The 12302-nt window shown below is 37.6% G+C and overlaps 1 pseudogene; it reads left to right on the top strand.

The window, feature by feature from the left end:
* The first annotated feature begins 4875 nt into the window (after nt 1-4875).
* Nucleotides 4876-5718, top strand: LOC109456499 (methionine aminopeptidase 1D, mitochondrial pseudogene; annotated as a pseudogene).
* The last annotated feature ends 6584 nt before the right edge of the window (nt 5719-12302 follow it).

Raw genomic sequence — 12302 nt, 5'->3', positions numbered from 1 at the left:
AAGTAACACTGATTTCAATAAATATTTTGTACCTTTCTGGGACACCTAAGACCTCAAACTATATAAGTGATACATGCTGTCTATATTGCTATATTGCTAGAATCTGAGAGAGTAAATGTCACCCATTTGTCTTAATTTATATTTATATTCCTGATTACTTAAATTAGAATTAGAATCAAGAGGATATTACAGGGCTATTTGGAAGTAATAACGTTGTGGGGTTTTTTCTTTAAAGTGGTCTATCACCATTTTAATTGAATGTATCCTTAAAAATGTAATCAGAGTAGTGTAAAAAGACAGAAGAGGATTTGTCTTAAGTGATATACAACAAGTCTGTGCATGTGCAATGAAGTATACATCAGAATAAGTGTATAGAAAACCATTCAAAAACAGTATCATTTTTGAAGGGCAATTTGGCAGTACTTCTCAAGAACCATAAAGTTTTTACATCCATGGACTTTGTAATATTATTAAAATAAATGTAAACCAATGAATCTAGATAGATAGATAGATAGAGAGATAGAGAGATAGAGAGATAGAGAGATAGAGAGATAGATAGATAGATAGATGATAGATGATGGATAGATAGATTTATAAAGATGTTATACTCATCTCTAGTAGTGAAGAGTAAAAATAACCTAAGAGAGGTTTGGTAAATTTTGGTGTATAATTTTTTAGAATATTATGCAATGCATTAAAAATAAACACTATAAAACCATAAACAAAAAGAACAAACCAAAAGAAGTGTACACAAAATAATCTAAGGTGGAAAAAATGTGTAGCATAAAAAAAATATTAAGATGGTATGTGGCTAAAGATTGGAAATGGGACACAGACAAAGACCTTGGGTGTGGTATTTTGTATTCTACATTGTATTTCTATTTACACCTTTTGTAAAAATAAAACCATGAGACAAAATTCTACGTTACTTTGTGCTGAAAAAAAAAAAAAATTCTTCCCCCAAACAGTAGCAAAGAACGTGTGGATCCATTTCCAGATTCTACAAGAAAGGTGACCAGGCATTGTTATTGGCTTTCATCCCAACGTCTACCAAAGACACCAAAAAAGGTATGCGAAGTCCCTGGACTTCAGCAGGGACAAGAAGTGGCCCAGTAGAGATTATAGAGAGGATAAAATAGAACAGGTACTATTAGGACAAAGAATACCCACCCACGCCTATAACAACTCAGATTTGGTGCAAGTGATCTCAAAACTAAAGGAAAATCAATGGCAGAAGCCACTGGGAGATGGTGTGAAATTGAGGTAATGACTCTGGAAAGTTGCTGTGCTTAAAGATCTCCACCTAAAGCTGCTCTTTCCTGAGGGGCAAAGAGCAAAGCCATGTCTTGAGGTCTATTTTTAGGGGGAGAAATGATTGACTCACTGCATGGGCCTGTGTACATTAGGGCTCTTGCATACAACCCACTCTCACCCGTGGGCTACCTGAGGTGATGGACACAGGGCTCTGGCCTTGCCCTGTACGTGCTGCTTGACAGATTCAAAAACACTTCCAGAAACACCCCGCAAACTAAAAGGAAAAGATATTTGAGGAATACAACTATCTGGATTTTATATTCCCTCAGAAGCAAAAATATTTAAATGAATAATTTTAAACCAGCTTAATGCAACTTTTTTTTTTTAATGGAAGAATGTATCAATAGGATAAAATAAAACAACACTTTAAGAAGGGTCAATACTTCAGGTACTTTGAAGATTATAATAGTTGAAATAAAGAACACAAAAATAAGATACATTTTAAAAAGGACACCACTGAGAAAAGAAGAAGGGCAAAAAAATGAGAAACATAAAAGAAAAGTCAATAGGAATAAGGAATAGAAACAGATGTGCTAAAATCCAAACCACAGAAAGAGAAGAAATTTTTTTTAAAAGTAGTAAATGTTTGAAGAAATACTGTAGATAAATGTCCCAGATTTTTAAAAAGATAACAGACCTAAGACTGAAAGAATCTATAGAGTGCCAAAAAGGAGAAACAAAGAAAAATCCACACTACATTATACTAGAATTTAAGAACTGGAAGGTAAAGGGAATATTCTAAAAGCTAACAAAAAGTAAAAGCATATCACATCAAAGGAGTAAAATCACAGAGCTCAAAATCAATACCAACTGCAAGAAAACTACGGAAGTAGAATTTCCAAAGTACTGAAGGACAAGAACTTCAAATTGAAGATTTTATATCCAGCCTAAATATTAGTCAAATCTGAAGTCTTGAGAAATATATTCCCAGGTATAAAAGATCTCAGAAGTTTTATCATGCAAAGTGCCAGGTTGAAAACAGATATTCTTAAATAAGAGAACAAATACAAGAGATGCTGTAAGTGATATATGAATAAAAGAGATTAAATATCTTGGTTGCTATCTTAGAGATGGTTGTTATCTTAAAGAGATGGTAAGAAATCTATTATCAAAGTAAAAGAGGAAACATATTCATAATAATCCCTATTTAAAAGCTTAAATACTATCAGTATGTTGAAAATTGAGTTCCACAAGAGATGTAAGAAAACGTTAAAACGGTATTTCTGAAAGTGAGGTCCACCAAGCTGAACTGTTTTCAGTTCTCAACAACAGAAGGATCTTGAACCACAGTGTATATCAACCAGATCACTAACCACACTGCTTAGTTCAGCCGACATGATTTTTACATAAAGACTTTCTGAATGAAGGGAGTAGAGCTTTAATTTGCATTCTGGCATAAGCTCTTTATCTCACTGTGGATCAGCAATAAAAAAAATTCCCAAATCAGCATTTTGAGTAGATACAGCTATCAATTTGAAGGAAGAAGGGAGATGAAGAGGATGAAAAGAAATAGAAACAGAGAAAAAAATAAACAGAAATAATAAGTTGAGATCTTTAAATGGGTCCAAATATATTAATAATTAGCTTGAAAAAATATGAACTGAACTTTAAAAGATAAAAGTCACAGTTTGTATTTTATAAAATCTAAAATATGCAGTTTATAAAAGACATACCTAAAGTATAAGGAAAAAAAAAAGGTTAAAATTAAAAGAATAGAAAATGAAACATGAAGCAAATATAACCAAAAGAAAGTTGTTATAGGTATACTAGTAACAAATAAAATAAATATTAAAGTAAAATGTATTATTAGGAACAGATAATTCAATTCATTACTTAATTCAATTCTCCAAGAAGATGAAGTGATTTTAAATAGGTGGTGACTAATAAAATTGTCTTAAAGTGCATGAAGTAAATTTTATTGGAACTGCAGGGACAGAGTAATATATCTACCATAATAGTGAGAGATGTCAACACATTTCAACACAGTTATTGAAAAGTCAAATAGACAAAAAAGGTGAGCAAAGATATATGAGATCTGAATAACACAACTGAAAAAACCATTGAATTCTGAATCTAACAATTGGAATAAAAATATTGTTCTCAAGTACATATGCATATAATTATGTATAAAAATGTATCACAAATTAGGCCATAAAGAAAATTCAAACAATTTTACAAAAATATGTATGCAATTAAGTCAGACATTAATACAAATATAATTTTTAATTCTCACTTACTTGAATTATTTTTAAAACCTGATAAATAATTCATGGGGTAAAAGGAGATTATAATAGAAAATTTTAAATATCTATAATGGATTTTTTAAAATTTTAAATATATATCAAATTTTACGTGATGCAGCAAAAGCAGTGACCTGAGGGAAATTTATAGCCTAGAGCATGAACATTAAAGAGAAAAAAATGAAAGCCTAAAAATTAATGAATTAATTGCCCATCTTACAACAACAAAAAGACAACAGGATGTAACTAAAGAAAACACAAGATAAGGGATCAAAGAAAACAAAAATAAAATTAGCCCAAAATATTGCTATTTGGAAAAACTAACAAAATAATTAAATTTTGGCAGAATTAATCATGATTAGTAGAGAGATGACAAAATAATTTTATAAATAAAAACAGAGGCAATTTCTACAGAAAAAAAAAGGTTAAATTGATTTAAAAAGACTACTAATTTCAAACAAGATTGAGAATCAGGGACCAGATTGATTCACTTGCCAGAAACTTAAAAAAGAAAAATCCAAAATACATGCAACAGTAATTTTTAGATATTGGGCCTTAGACGACAACTGACAGTGAGTGATGCCTGAGAGAGGAACAATTTGAGGGGAGTCTCATAATTACCTCAGCTTACTGCTTGGAGAAAGTTTTCAGGCTGTAGTTCAGTAAGCATCTGTAGTATCCCTAACCATTGCTAGTATGGAATGTAAATTAGTGCACCTACTTTGTTAATGAATTTAGAATTGTCTTCTATCTTTGAAGATTTACATAGCCTGCAGCCTAGCAATTCCACTCCTCGGTATATATCAAGAGAAACTCTACAACAAGATACATGTAAAAGATTGTTCACACTAGCATTGTTCACAATAGCAAAAACCTGGGACTATCACAAATATCCATCCAGAGAAAACTGAATGAATAAACCATGGTATATACGCGTATACATAGCAGTCAGAACTAATGAATTACAAAGGAATTTGCTGCCTTAAGGATGACTCCTAACAATATATTAGTGTGAAAAAAGGAAGTCCCTAAAGAATAGGCTGAAAATGATACCTTTTATAAGTTAAAATAAGTAAAATAAAAGCTACATAGGAATAAGTTGAAATACAATTAATCTATATAAAAAGGAAAGCAGCTGCTACTTCGGGGGAAGATAGATGTATTTTTCTTTATTCTTCCCATTAAGTAAAACTAAAAACCCTGGATATGGTATGTAAGACATTATATGATACAGTACATCCCCATGACTTACTTATTGTATAACCGGAAAACTTGTACCTTCTGACTCCCTTCACCTATTTCGCCCAAACCCACCCTGGATATGTCTGGTATAGTGGTGACTCATGCCTACACGTGGCACCCAGCAGTCCACCTGCTCATATGCCGAGGTTGTCATAGAACTTTCTTTTTATTACTCAATCATATCTACTTACATAAGTAGTCAAGCAGTCAACAAAGAAGAAATTTCTTTTTCCGGAGACAAAGAGATACTTTACATAGCAGTTTTGCCAGCTGCAGTTTCTTCAGCTCATCCAGTCCTTAAGCACATAAATAAGCCAAATGATGTGACCACAGGCATTGTACCCACCTGGGGAGACAGTTTAGAAGAATAAAGATTAGATTCAAGGACTTTGTTGGGCTTATCATGACCTCCTCCTGGCTGGGAAGAGTTGAAAGGATGACATGACAATTGAAGAGATGGATATTCTTGTTCAGCAGAAATTCATCAGTCATGATGCCTATCCCTCACCCTAGCCTATAAAGGTTTACAAAATCTGTACCTCTGTAAACAATATGCTATGTCATGGTATTTCCGACAGTTGACCTCTTCAGGATAGAGATATTATCAACATCGTTGCTATGGTCTATTACAATGGCATTTTTGGTAGACAATGTGGATGAATGTGGTAAAAAGTTAATGGAGGTTGCCAGGTGTGTAGAGATGAATTGCAGCTTGGGGGGGGGGGGGCCCTTCTCAGTAATTGGAAATGCATCCAGCCACAAAACTCATCAGGATGGTTTGCAAGTCTGTCCACATTTGGTGGAATACGGGGGAGGGACGCCTTTGATGGTGTCTGCTGGGTGGACCCAGAAGGCCCTTCATATCCAGCTGTGCAACTGTGGGGGCAGCAGCCTGGAGCAGGGCAGAGGTGCCAGATGCTGATAGCATGGGATGCTTGTCGGTTAGGGACAGGACATCAAGCCCCGCCACGTCTCACCCCAGTCCTTGAAATGTTCTGAGGTAGAGAAGGCATTACCGAGGCCTACAAGGTGAAGGGTCCAGAATACTGACAGAGGCAGGCCCCACACGCCCGCCTGTGGCCAGCAATCAACAGGTCATCATGTCACAGGGTGACAGGGACTCTAAGTGCTGCCAAGGGACCAGGAACTGGATGGGCGGCCAGGAAGGGATTCATGTCCCCAGTGGTGAAGAGTGCAAACTCGGTGACCTACCAGGCCACCTGGGCAGGGCCACGGCCTCCTCTGGTTCTCCATTCATATACATGTGGCTGAAGATGATACAGCTCCTTGGAGAGGGTCCTGGGCAAGACCAAGTCCAATGCCAGGTTGGGACTGGGGCCGGGCTCCAGAGCTGCTGCGGCTGGGGGTAGAAAGCCTGCTGGGCCAGGGCTGGGAGCCGCTGGGGTAGGGGCACAGCTGGGAGGCACATCCAGCTGCTGGAATGCACAGGGCACTAGCTCCAAGGAGAGGAGGCCGCCAGCACCATCTTGGGGATCACCACCAGTCGTGCCGCCCTCGCTTAGCGGCCTGATGCACATCTCTCATGCAGGGTCTTCAGTCTTCCCCCCACGTAAGAACACAGGACACGGTGAGGCCAAAAAGGAACACCCACGGAGCCATAGGTAGGGGAGTCACACCACTATAGTCTTGCTGGCGGCTGGGTTGGAGACACAGGAGGCAGGAACCACAGGATGCACAATCTGCCGTCCGCTTCTCTGCCAACCAACCAACTCCCTAGCAGAGACAAGGCAGTTATATTAGTGGTTAATGGCTAACTGGTTACAGCTGATGGCCAACTAGTCACAGCTGATGGCCATATACTATCCGAGTCAGCACCTTTCCACGTGAGGCCAAGAGCCTGGAAACTGCTCTCTGGGACTGTATCCCACAACATCCATGCCAGGAGCTCCCACTTGAGGCCCAGGTTGTCCTTGACAGGAGCTGGGCAGTGAGGCCTGGAGGGGGTGGAGCTTCTGGACACCGCAGTCCAGACCTGGTCTGCCTCCATGGTTCCTCACCAGCCTACTTCCTCCAGCCCAGCCTCCAGCACAGCAGCATCTACTGGAAGAAGCAGTCAGATTGCTGCAACTTCTGCCACAAGTCGTGGGGCTCCACACAGCTGCCCACCGACCTGTGCACTCCTTGTTGGCCTGGATCAGGGAAGTCCTTCTGGTGCAGTGGGAAGCTGCTGTCAAAATCCTGTGCCCCCTCCTCACTCCAGTCATGAAACCCAGCTGGGGCCACCTTCCCATTCAACTGCAGCCCCACAGCGCCTCATCTGCCTTGAAAGTGCATTTCACCTGCTCACTTTCTCTCACTGTTGTTCTCTCTGAGAAGAAAGACCACGCCATCTTGTGCCGCAGCTCCACCGCCCCCATGCTGGAACTCCTCTACTTCCTTCTCAGGGAAGATGGTGGAATCTCAGAGCGCTGACCTTAGTTTTTATAGCTCTCACCATGGCGGTTCCAGTGCTGGTTGCAGTGGTGGGCTTGTGCAGCGTGGTGACTGTAGTTAACAATGCTGCACTGCACATTTGAAAATTGCTGAGAATGAATCATAGAAGTCTGCATCATAAGAAAAAAAATTGTAACTATGTATGGTGAAGGACGTTAGGTAGACTTATTGAGGTGATCATTTTGCAATACTATATATAAATATTGCATAATTATGTTGTATACCTGAAACTACTATAATGTTATATGTCGATTTTACCTCATTTTATAATTTATATTTTAAAATTTTATTAAGAGAAACTAATACATTTTTTTATTATTTCTTTTTAAAAACATTTAAGACAAACAGCAGAAGACCTGAAAGGTTGAGAAAGAAAACAGACTCTCTAGGGATGTTGGGACCCAAGGAAGGATATGCTGGTGACTTCCCTGGATTTTCTTTTTGTCTTATATACATACCAGACTTAAAGCTGAAGAAGCCAGCAACATAGAAACACCAATGGATGGGATGGGGGTGGGGGGACGCCCCAACCAAAACCTGCTCTTCCTAACCAAAGAACCAGGAAAGGGACAGCCTAGCAAGACAGAAAACCTGTAGGCAGTAATTACTCTATTCTAGCAAAACACCACAGAAAAACTCGACCAACCCATGCCAGCAAAGACTGAGGGGAGAGTCTAGACTTCACCCCCGCCACAGACCCTTGTCAGGCTGTAACAAAGAACTCTAAACCACCCGCAGGAGTGGTGTCAAAGGGGAGTAGGAAGCCACAGCTTTCATCTCCACAGTGTGGTACTAAGGTCCCCCAGTAGGCTCAGAGGAGACAACATGGGAAGCTTGGATTTCCCCTCCAACCTGGCTGTAATGGGAAGTTCCTTCCTCTCTCCACTATGGTACTGTGAGAGGAAGGAAGCCTTGGGGAGATTCAGGACTTACACCACCACCCCGGAGTAACGAGGCTACCATTGCCACCATGGTATCAGTGGAGGCCAGATGAAGAGCAGTAATGAGGTACACCCCTCTATATCATGGAAGTATTGTAAAGGCCTAGTGAGGAGCCAGAACTCCCAATCCTGCCGGGCAGTAAGTAGGAACCCACCTTCATGTGTTAACTAAGGCAAAATAGGGAACCTGGACTTCTACACCCACCTGGCAATAATGAGGAAGCACCCCTACCTTACCCTTCCAGAGAGGTGTCAGAGGAGTCCAAATAAAACAGAAGGTTTAAATAAGATCTAGAATTCCATAACATGATACCCGAAATGTCCAAGTGTCATTTGAAAATTACTCATTAAACCAAAAACCAAGAAGATCTAAAACTGAATGAAAAAAGACAATAGTTAAAACAAAAAAGAGATAAAAATGTCTGTATTATCTGATAAAGATTGCAAAGCAGCCATGAGAACAAACATGCTTGAATTAGCAATTATGAGCACACTTGAAACAAGTGAAAAATTAGAAAGTCTCAGCAAAAAACAAACAAAACTAAAAAATCCTCAAAACATACCAACAAAGAAAAATAAGATAAAAAGAAGAACCAATGGACATTTTAGAACACATAGAAAAATATTTTAAGTAAATAAAACCCTCAATGGATGGGATCAACAGCAGAATGGATGGACAAATATAAAATAGAATGTAATAAATAGAAATTATCCAATCTAAACAACTGGGGGAGGAGAGGAGAGGGTTGGAATGACTGAAAAAAATAACAGAATCTTAGATACCAATTACACAAAATCTCTTCCAAAAATAAGGCATGAAATAGAAGATGAGAAGATATTTCCCAAGTCATTTATGAAGCCAGTTTTATCCTGATAACAAAACCAAAGACAGTCCAAAAAAAGAAATTTATAGACCAATATCCCTTGTTAATATAGATGCAAAAATCCCTAATAAAATATTAGCAAATAAAATGCAACAATATATGAAAAGAATTATATACCATGACCAAGTGGAGCTTAACAAACTCCCAGAAGAAAAATCCCAGGATTATAGCAATAGATGCAAAAAAAGAAGAAGTTTAACAAAATTCAACACTCATTCATTACAAAAGCTCAGAAAAATAGGAATAGAGAATTTCCTCTACTTGATAAAGAGCATCTACAAAAGCAAACAAGCAACAGAAAAAAACACACAAACAAACGAAAAGAAAAAAGCAACCCAACAGCTAATGTACTTAATGGTGAAGGATTGATGCTTTGTCCTTAAGATTAGGAACAAAACAAGGCTATCCTCTCTCACCACTCTTATTCCTCACAGTACTGGAAGGTCTACCCAGTGAAATAGTGTAAGAAATTGAAGCAAAAACATACAGATCAGAAAGGAAGATATAAAAGTGTCCCTATTGCAGAGGACATGATTATCTACACAGAAGTTCCCAAAAGAATTTCAAAAAAACCTTCTAGAACTAATAACTGAATTCAATACATTTGCAGGATACAAGATAAATATAGAAAGATCAATTATATTTCTATATACTAGCTATGAATACATGTGGACACTGAAATTTAAAATATATTATTAACCAATGAACAAAAAATAAAATAATTAAGTGTAAATCTGACAAAACATGAACTGGACATGTATGCTAAAAACTACAAAACAGTAATGAAATAAATCATAGATGATGTATATAAAAGGAGAGTCACACCATGTTCATGGATTAGAAGACAACATAGTAAAGTTCTTGATGCTCCCCCAAATTGATGCACAGATTTAACGCAATTTCTATCAACCCCAGCAATATTTTTTGTAGATATACACAAGAGTATTCTAAAGTTTACAGTATATGGAAAGGCAAAGGAACTAGAATAGCTAAAACCAATTGTACTCCTGGGCATTTCTCTCAGAGAAATGAAGATGTATGTTCACCAAAAATGAAACTGTACATGAATATCTATAGCAGTTCTATTTGTAATAGTTCAAAACTGAAAACAATCCAGATATCTTTCAATGGGTGAATGGTTAAACAAGCTATGGTACATCCATATCATGGAATACTACTGAGCAACAAAAAGGAATGGACTATTGGTACATGCAACAATCTGGATAAATCTCCAAAGAACTATGTTGAGTGAAAAAAAATTCCAATTCCAAAGGGAAGTGGTTTCATTTATATAACATTTTTGAAATTACAAAATTATAAAAGTAGGGAATGATCTCATGGTTGCAAAAGGCCAATAAGGGTTTGAGGGCCAGAGGGAAGTTGGCGTGGCTATAAAAGAGCAATATAACTAACTGATCCTTGTGGTGATGGAAAAGTTCTATATGTCGACTATCAACGTTGATATCATATTTATGATATTGTAGTATAGTTTTTCAAGATGTTGCCACTGGAGAAATCTGGGTAAAAAGCACACAGGACCTCTCTATGTTATTTCTTACAACTGCATGTGAATCTAGAATTGTCTCATGATAAAAGGTCAATTCGTTAAAAAAAAAAAAAAAAAAAAGAAACAATCAGTGCAGTTTCAGGATGATGATTATCTTGTGTAGAGAACCAGGGATGTAGGAAGGGAAGACTATATAGTTGTAGGATATTGTCAAGGTCCTTGATCTTCTTTTGGGTGGTGAGTTTGCAGGTACTCATCATGTGATTAATAATAACTAAGTAAATAATTAAAAGCAAAAGTTCAAAAACAAAACATGGTGGTTTTAAATTCTATCTGATGGTCTTATATTCTCAATAAAACCTGGTGGCTGGACAATGCTATGAATTCAGCAAACTACTCTATTATCTTCTCAGGCACAGAGAAAGGCTACATTCCCTGGACCCCCTAGCATCTAAGTGAGACCTTGGGACTGAATTCTGGCTGAGGGTATTGGCCAAAATGAAGTACACCACTTTCAGAACTGGCCATTAAGCATCCTTCACAATCTGCCACTGTCTTTCTTCTCCATCCCTATGGCTAAGAAGGTGGCAGAGCTGCACAACGTAAGAAGCCTATATACTCGTACATGAGTAAACTGCTTAGAGGAGAACTGCTCAGGAAAGCCTACGGACCAGGAATATATGCATCTGACACTGCAGGAGCTAGAAAGAAACCTTCACTGCATTAAGCCACTGCAACTTTGCTGTTTGTTTATTACAACAGCATAGTCTAGCCTACTATGACTAATACAGATGCTTAATAAGACACCCACCCCACAAAAAAAAAAAAAAAAAAACAGATGGAAACTTATAGTGGTGGAAACTGAAATTGGCAAATAATTTTCAAAATCTGGGAGACATGGCCACTATTTGTAAATCCCTTAGAAGTGGATTGTGAAACATAATTGGTGACCCATGAATGTGTCGGCACTGGGTTGCAGAAAACCCGATGGATGAAAAGAAGGTAGAAAGATGCTTTGCCCCTCCCCACTGTCTGCCCTGGCTCAGAAGTGCAAAGGCACTGGTAGCTAAAAAATGGAGCAGCCAGTCTTCTCCTACAGTGATGCTTTCAAGTGCTGTTCCCTCTTCTTCCACTTCTGGCCCATCCTCACTAGATTTGTTTTAAGTAAAAGAACATTAATAGATATATTTGAAACTCGCTTTGTAGCCTTCTCAAATCCTTCATGCTACTTAATTCCCCTGTTCTGAATATGGTGTCTATTGTTTCTATATTTTTACTACATGTGTATTTATAATAGTGTAGGGTGTTTTAAAAGATTTACCTAAATACTATGAATCCTTCTCCAACTTATTTTTTCATTTAATACATTTTCTGTATTTATTAACATTGATACTTATAATAATTTATCCACATTAACTGCCATATATATATACATATATATATATATATGTATATATATATACATATATATATACATATATATGTATATATATTCAATATAACACAATTTTTATCCATTCCTCTCCACCAAATCTTTATTTTGCTCCAGCCATTTGGAGTGAAGGCTTCAGTCACATGCGATAGAAGAATTCCTGTTACTGTAAAGCTTCTGAATTAGGATCCTGATGTATTTTCCTGGGAACAGGATCCCGCCATTACCGAAGAACAGGAATGAGAATCCGGAGAGGCAAGTGAGGTTTAAGCAGAAGTAGTTTTTATT

Source organism: Rhinolophus sinicus, chromosome 17 (genome assembly GCF_057876585.1).
Source record: "Rhinolophus sinicus isolate RSI-liver-muscle chromosome 17, RSI-T2T, whole genome shotgun sequence".
NCBI lineage: Eukaryota > Metazoa > Chordata > Mammalia > Chiroptera > Rhinolophidae > Rhinolophus > Rhinolophus sinicus.
Note: the sequence above shows the minus strand (reverse complement) of the source record. Positions and strands in the feature narration are given on the sequence as shown.